Genomic DNA, 7901 nt, shown 5'->3' on the forward strand with positions numbered 1-7901 from the left:
TAGGAGTTTGACAGCAAAAAAGGGCAAGGACAAAATAATTTATATGCTGATTAATTGAATGTGTTATTTCCACCCAGTGAATGTTAAAGAAAAGTTAAAGAACATTTTCCCTCAAAATGATGCCTTATGCTCTTCAGACTTATGCTATTGTTTTGCTGTTCATTTTTTGCAAGATAAATGTTGGTGGACGAATGTCTACATTAAAGCTTCAATAAATACTTTGAAAAATGTAAAATTTAGACTTTAAAGAGAATACATTTTAAGTAAGTTAAGGTACGGCCGCATAGGCATAGTAGCCCAAAAACAATAATACTTTTTTGTACAGATGTATGCTATGTTTTATGAGTCAGTTATGATAAATTTAACATACAGTATATATAATCAATATGCAAATCTGCTTGGAAGTGCACCAAAGAAGAGTCAATGCTGTTTGAAGAAATAACTCAAGTGCATTGACATACCTTCAGAGCACTTCCACCTTGATTCACTGTGCTCAACATAAATGAATACACCCCTTTGAAAAGTAAGATTATACGCAATATCTCACAGAACACAAAAACAATTTCGAAAACATTGTCAAGACTGAGTTTCATAGAACATTTTTGTAACCCGCAACTTAAAAGTAAGCTTAATAATATGATATTCATTCGAAAATCTTCAATTTTACTTAACTTACCGTATATACTCGAGTATAAGCCGAGATTTTCAGCCCATTTTTTTGGGCTGAAAGTCCCCCTCTCGGCTTATACTCGAGTCATATACCCGGGTGTCAGCAGGTGAGGGGGGGCGGGGGCTGTGTAATCATACTTACCTGCTCCCAGCGCGGTCCCTGCAGTCCCTGGCTTCTCCGGCGCTGCAGCTTCTTCCTGTAATTGAGCGGTCACATGGCACCGCTCATTACAGAAATGAATAGGCAGCTCCACCCCCATAGGGGAGGAGCCGCATATTCATTGCTGTAAATGATCGGTGCCATGTGAGCGCTCAATTACAGGAAGAAGCTGCAGCGCCGGAGAAGCCAGGGACTGCAGGGACCGCACCGCAGCAGGTAAGGGGTGCGCAGCGCTCTAATTACCTGCTCCTCGCTCCAGTGCGGCTCCGTCTGCAGCGTCCTCTAGCAGTGACGCTCAGGTTAGAGGGCGCTGTAACGTAGTCAGTGAGCGCCCTCTGCTGAGCGTCAGTGCTGGAGACGGAGCCGCAGAGGAGCAGGTAATTATTGAAAGCGCCGGCGTCCTGAGAAGAGAGGTGAGTATGTGATTTTTTTTTTTATGGCAGCACCAGCAGCATTATAAGGAGCACCTATGGGGCCATAAAGGTGCAGAGCATATATGGGGCACAGCATTATAAGGAGCACCTATGGGGCCATAAAGGTGCAGAGCATATATGGGGCACAGCATTATAAGGAGCACCTATGGGGCCATAAAGGTGCAGAGCATATAAGGGGCACAGCATTATAAGGAGCACCTATGGGGCCATAAAGGTGCAGAGCATATAAGGGGCACAGCATTATAAGGAGCACCTATGGGGCCATAAAGGTGCAGAGCATATAAGGGGCACAGCATTATAAGGAGCACCTATGGGGCCATAAAGGTGCAGAGCATATATGGGGCACAGCATTATAAGGAGCACCTATGGGGCCATAAAGGTGCAGAGCATAAATGGGGCACAGCATTATAAGGAGCACCTATGGGGCCATAAAGGTGCAGAGCATATATGGGGCACAGCATTATAAGGAGCACCTATGGGGCCATAAAGGTGCAGAGCATAAATGGGGCACAGCATTATAAGGAGCACCTATGGGGCCATAAAGGTGCAGAGCATAAATGGGGCACAGCATTATAAGGAGCACCTATGGGGCCATAAAGGTGCAGAGCATATATGGGGCACAGCATTATAAGGAGCACCTATGGGGCCATAAAGGTGCAGAGCATAAATGGGGCACAGCATTATAAGGAGCACCTATGGGGCCATAAAGGTGCAGAGCATATATGGGGCACAGCATTATAAGGAGCACCTATGGGGCCATAAAGGTGCAGAGCATAAATGGGGCACAGCATTATAAGGAGCACCTATGGGGCCATAAAGGTGCAGAGCATATATGGGGCACAGCATTATAAGGAGCACCTATGGGGCCATAATCAAAGGTGCAGAGCATATATGGCACAGCATTATAAGGAGCATCTATGGGGCCATAATCAAAGGTGCAGAGCATATATGGCACAGCATTATAAGGAGCATCTATGGGGCCATAATCAACGGTGCAGAGCATTCTATATAGCACAGTTGTATATGGAGCATCTATGGGGCAATAATGAACGGTATGGAGCATCTATTTTTATTTTTGAAATTCACCGGTAAATGCTGCATTTTCTACCCTAGGCTTATACTCGAGTCAATAAGTTTTCCCAGTTTTTTGTGGCAAAATTAGGGGGGTCGGCTTATACTCGGGTCGGCTTATACTCGAGTATATACGGTAGTTTATGCAGAAACGACTACACCCCACATAAAAAACTACTGCATCTACTGTAGTATTTTGTATGTTCTCTATAATTTTTTAGGACATCACCAGGTCTTCTAGGCATGGAATGAAAAGTTGGCGACTTATTGCAAAGAAAAAAAGAGAAATACCAGCTCACCAAGACTCTTGGCGTGTTGAAGCGTGGATCCTATAGGACCAAATGTAGAAGCTATTGAAGGAAAATAATCCAGCTTCATAAAAATTACAAACTTTTATTTAGGCAAAAAAATTTAAAAAATCGCATATCAAGAATATAAAAATAATATGTTTCGAATGCAAGCTGCATTCTTTCTAAAAGCTACATATTCACAGTTCCCATACGGCATTTATGTAGGAAAACACCAATGACCATGAGAGAGTAAGTCACATGACAAACTACAATAAAAACAGAAATACAAATGCAAAATATTAAAAACAAATACAAGAAAACACAGTTTGAGATCCAATAAAGAAATACAGTTGTGTGAAAGTGTTTGCCCCCTTCATGTTTTCCTATTCTTTTGCATGTTTGTCACTTAAATGTCACTAAATGTCATTAAATATCACCAAATAAATTTAAATATTAGACAAAGATAACACAAGCAATAAAAAAATGCAATTTTTAAATTAAGGACTTTATTATTAAGGTAAAAAGAATCCAAATCTACAGAGCTTTGTGTGAAAACGTGATTGCCCCTAAACTTAATAACTGGTTGGGTCACCCTTAGCAGCAGCAACTGCAATAAAATGTTTGTAATAACTGGAAATGAGTCTTTTACAATGCTCTGGAGGAATTTTGGCCCACTCATCTTTGCAGAATTGTTGCAATTCAGCCACATTGCAGGTTATCCGAGTATGAGTCGCATTTTTAAGGTCATGCCACAGCATCTCAATAAGGTCACGACCTTGACTAAGCCATGCCAATGTCTTAATTTTGTTTTTCTTAAACTATTCAGAGGTGGCCTTGCTGGTATGTTTTGGATTATTGTCCTGCTGCAAAAGCAAAGTGCGCATCATCTTGAGGTCACAAACAGATAGCTGGACATTCCCATTCAGGAAATTATGGTAAACAGCACATTTCATGGCTCCATTTCTCACAGCTAGTATTCAAGATCCTGAAGCAGCAAAACAGCCTCAGACCATCACACTACCACCACCATCATATTTTACTGTTGCTATGATGTTCCTTTTCTGAAATGCTGTGTTACTTCTATGCCAGATATAATGGGACATACACCTTCCAAAAAGTTCAACTTCTGTCTAATCAGCACAAAGAGTAATCTCCCAAAATCTTGGGGATCATCAAGATATTTTCTGGCAAAACTGAGACGAGCCTTTATGTTCTTATTGCTCAGCAGTGGTTTCTGTCTTGGAGCTCTGCTAAGCACGACACTTTTGCCCAGTCTCTTTCTTATGATGGAGTCTTGAACACTGGCCATAACTGAGACCTGAAGTTCTTTGGATTTTGTTGTCTTAGAGATGCCTCTCCATTACTAAGCCATGGGCTTGATGTCATAATGTCATTTGACAATACAAAGGTGACATCAACCCCACAAATATTAACCCCACTTGCCGCCGCTTCAGGGCAAGTGGGAAGAGCTGTGCAAAGTGCCAAAATTGGCGCATCTAATAGATGTGCCTTTTCTGGGCAGCTGTGGGCTACTATTTTTAGGCTTGGGTGGGCCAATATCCATGGCCACTTACCACCCTGAAAATTCCAGCCCCCAGCTATCTGCTTTAGCAAGGTTGGTTGTCAAAAATGGAGGGGGACCTCACACCGTTTTTATAAATTGTTTATCTAAATAATTAAAAAATATGGCATGGGGACCCATCTATCCTTTGTAGCTAGCCTTGCCGAAGCTGACAGCTGAGGGTTGCGGCCCCCAGCTGTGAGTTTTACATGGCTGGTCAGTAAAAATACAGGGGAACCCATGCTGTTTTTTTTTCATTAATTATTTACAGCACAGGAGCAACTGATGAATACTCCCATCTGCCGCTCCTGCTCTCGCTGTTATTAGCGGCAGCAGGTGTTGCATGCTGGGAGAAGTTGTCCCTTCAACTGACACCAGTGACCGGAGGTAAACTTTATACCTCCAATCACAGCTGTGCGCTTGCGCTGTCTTTTGACAACGTGTGAACCACGGCTCTCTGACCAGTGGGGATGATTTCACCACTGATCTGAATCAGTGTTTGCCGTGCTGCCATGCACATGACAGTGCATGTACCGCAAGTCCAGGTGGCTGAGGACAGACTGAACGTGAGAACCGAGGAAAGGCAGGAGATGAGCGGCCACAGGAGGCGGCACAGCTCCGGGACTAAGGGCCTGAACTCTCCCAAAGGAGAACGCAGACCGGGCGGTTCGCAGAAAATTGCAGAGACGGTCCGCTTTTGATCTTGGGGTCGGATCAAGATCAGCAATGCAAGTCTGTGGGTCTGTAAAACATCGACTGCACTCAGATGACAACAAAGAGCAGTCCAATTTTTATGGACTGTCAGAAAGAAGTTCTAATGGATATTTTCATTGAGCTAGAAGTTCACCAGTGACAGTTCACAGGAGCAGCGTTCCTTGGCTTTTACAACCATGCGTCTGAAAAAGGGTCCTTCTCACTCGTTCCATCCGCCGACCACCATCCATTCATCTCGAGGAAGCCATGTTTACACATTTGCTAATGGCTCTGCAGACCATGACAGCTCCTCAGCAGAAGAACTTGACATTATGGAACTGTGAGCAAGAGGAGGCGAGCTTCACAGACAGAGTGCATCTAGAGAAAAAGTCAGTGACATGATTCTGTTGGAGCAGGCCATTACAGAGAATGACAATCTTAACAAACTGGCACTGCAGTATAGCTGCAAGGTTTCTGACATTAAGAGGATAAACAAGTTATTCACAGAGAAGGACATGTACGCCTTAAAGACCATCAAGATTCGAGTCAAGGTTCATGGCTTTCTAACAGAGAGGCACAAGGACACTAATACACAAAAAAGCCAATCAGCAGATTGTATAGACCTTGCCATTGAGTCTGGCGACGAGGCATCGGTCACCCGGACAGAAACCCAGAACATAACTCAGTACTTCCGGGAAATAGACCAGAACATTGAGGCTGCAGCGCAGAACCAGGAGCTGTTCAGTGAATCATTGGACCTTGGTACCAGCAGCCATCTGCTCTCCGCCGGCCCGAGGAACAAAGACCCCAATCTAGGAGCAGATTGGGGCATCCGATGGTGGAATGCTGTTGTCATTATGCTTTTAATTGGGATTGTTCTGCCAGTATTTTATATCCTTTACTATGAAATGTGGAAAGGCCCAGAGAAATCAGCGTTTGGCAATTTCACAATAAACAGTACAGCAGCAGAGACTTAGCAGATCAGATGCCAAGACCTTTCTAGTAGGCACAGAGACAGGAGGGTAAAGTGTGAAGGAGGAACAGTTTCTTTAGTCTTAACAGGAACAAGCTGCTCACTACCATATGTCAGTGTTTGCTGGGGGGAGAAATACCCCTGGAGCACTCATCAGGTTTTAGGTTGGTTGGTTTGTTGATTTGTCATATTAACGAAAATGCAAACTGCTTTCTGATGGGCTCCTCTCCTATACCTCTTGGTCTTACCAAATAATGTTCACGCAGGAGCCAACTTTGAGAAGTCAGGACTGTCCAATGCTGCGAGTAGTTAGGAGCTGCTACATTCCCCTGTTAATTCCTGATTATATAGACTAGATCAGCTTTGCCTTCCCCATTTCTTTTATGATAGTGATTTGCTTTGGCAAATCATTTTATTTCAACCTTGGTGATGTTATTATTTGTAATAAGAACACTACAGCAGCGTTGTCCCCCGGTTCCAGACCTGACACAGAGGAATTACAGGACGGGGTTTTTCACAATGCGGATTTGTGTGATTAAACCCAAGACTATCAGAGAATGACTATATTGTGTTCAGTCTGTCAGCCCTGAAACCCATGTCAGGAACATGTACAAGCCTCATTTTACTTGGAAGCAGCTTCCTCAAGGGAAGGAGACAGGAGTGCCATTGGCCAATCTGCACAAGACCAAGCACTTCATCTGGAAACTACCCAACCAGGCAAAATCTTTTGCATGGTTTTGAGGCACAATGGAGTAATTACAGGATATGTCCCAGAGAGTGTTGAGGTCTGTGGAGTGTATTACTCAGGTGACAGGCAGTTCCACAGAGCTCAGGTAAAGGCCTTATCATGGAAATGACCATGTTCCAATATGTGTAAGGCTGTGGCCTGAATAGGTCTGTGGAGTGTATTAACTTCGTCTCTTAGATGTGCTCAAAATATACAGAAACTGGCCAATATCCCACCACAATTTTTTTGTAAGGACCAAAATTTTGAAAATGTAAGGGAAGTGTGATGCCCAAGAGACCGGGGTACCCAGCACCGGACCAATGGGGTCTGTCTCTTGAGGGGGATGTCACGGGTGGCTTGACCCGATGCTGTGGCCTCAGGCAATGCACAGTGTAAAGGGTATCGTGAGGGAACAGGCACTTACTTGATCAGCAGCAGGTTCTCCCAGCGGTGATGATCCCAATCCTGGATAGATGGCTATTGTCCAAATGAAAGACTGAGGCACTGAAACGTTTAACCAGTTTACTTTAACAAAAAAGGATTTACAACCAGTCCTGTCACCGGAGTCTGTATGGGAACTCTGAGTTACTTTGACCCTGCCGGGGTCTTCGCCTCTTATTCTACGCAATATCTGTGTGGCCCTGCTGCTGTATGTGAACTGGCTGCCGGCCCAATCTGTCCCCTCCGGGTCCTGGTTCGACGGGCAACCCGAGTCCTTTTATTGGCTTACCCCCTCCAGGAGTACCGCTGAACTCTGTGTCTGTTGCTGCGTCCGACCCTAGTGAAGCTGATATCACCTCACGTTTATCCGGTTGCTGTATTATATGTAATGAATACAGCCACGGATCCGGTATCCGTCTTTGCGCCTGTTCTGGGTAGTGATTAATGCTACCCGGTTCTCACAATGTCCTTTTTCTCTATCCCTCTTCTCCTCAGGCCGGTGATTTAGGCCTGGTAACAGTCACAGGGCTGTTAGAGATTCAACTGTATGACCTCTCACTTTCAGCTCCTTAGCCCAACTGCCATTTCTTCTCTCAGACCAGAATGGATCAAGGGGAGTCTCTGGAGCTCCCCCTTCTGGCCGGAGGTGGTAGTGCAGTCTTGCTATTTTAGTATTTGTACTTACTGTCAGTAACTATTTTTGTGGCAAATACCCCTAGGGGTGCCACATTCCCCCTTAGTTAAGAACAGTACTCCGGGACTGTGGGACAATAACATTTTGAAATAACAATTAATATGTACAGAGTCTTAAAAATGAAAAGTTACAAAAACCACTCAAGGAAACAAAAATAGAGTTCTGTAAAAAGTCACTTCAAATAGCGT

General features: G+C 44.2%; 1 pseudogene; it reads left to right on the forward strand.

The window, feature by feature from the left end:
* The first annotated feature begins 4829 nt into the window (after window positions 1-4829).
* On the forward strand, window positions 4830-5865 carry LOC138674010 (lysM and putative peptidoglycan-binding domain-containing protein 4-like; annotated as a pseudogene).
* The last annotated feature ends 2036 nt before the right edge of the window (window positions 5866-7901 follow it).

The sequence above is a fragment of the Ranitomeya imitator genome, chromosome 4, assembly GCF_032444005.1.
Source record: "Ranitomeya imitator isolate aRanImi1 chromosome 4, aRanImi1.pri, whole genome shotgun sequence".
Classification (NCBI taxonomy): domain Eukaryota; kingdom Metazoa; phylum Chordata; class Amphibia; order Anura; family Dendrobatidae; genus Ranitomeya; species Ranitomeya imitator.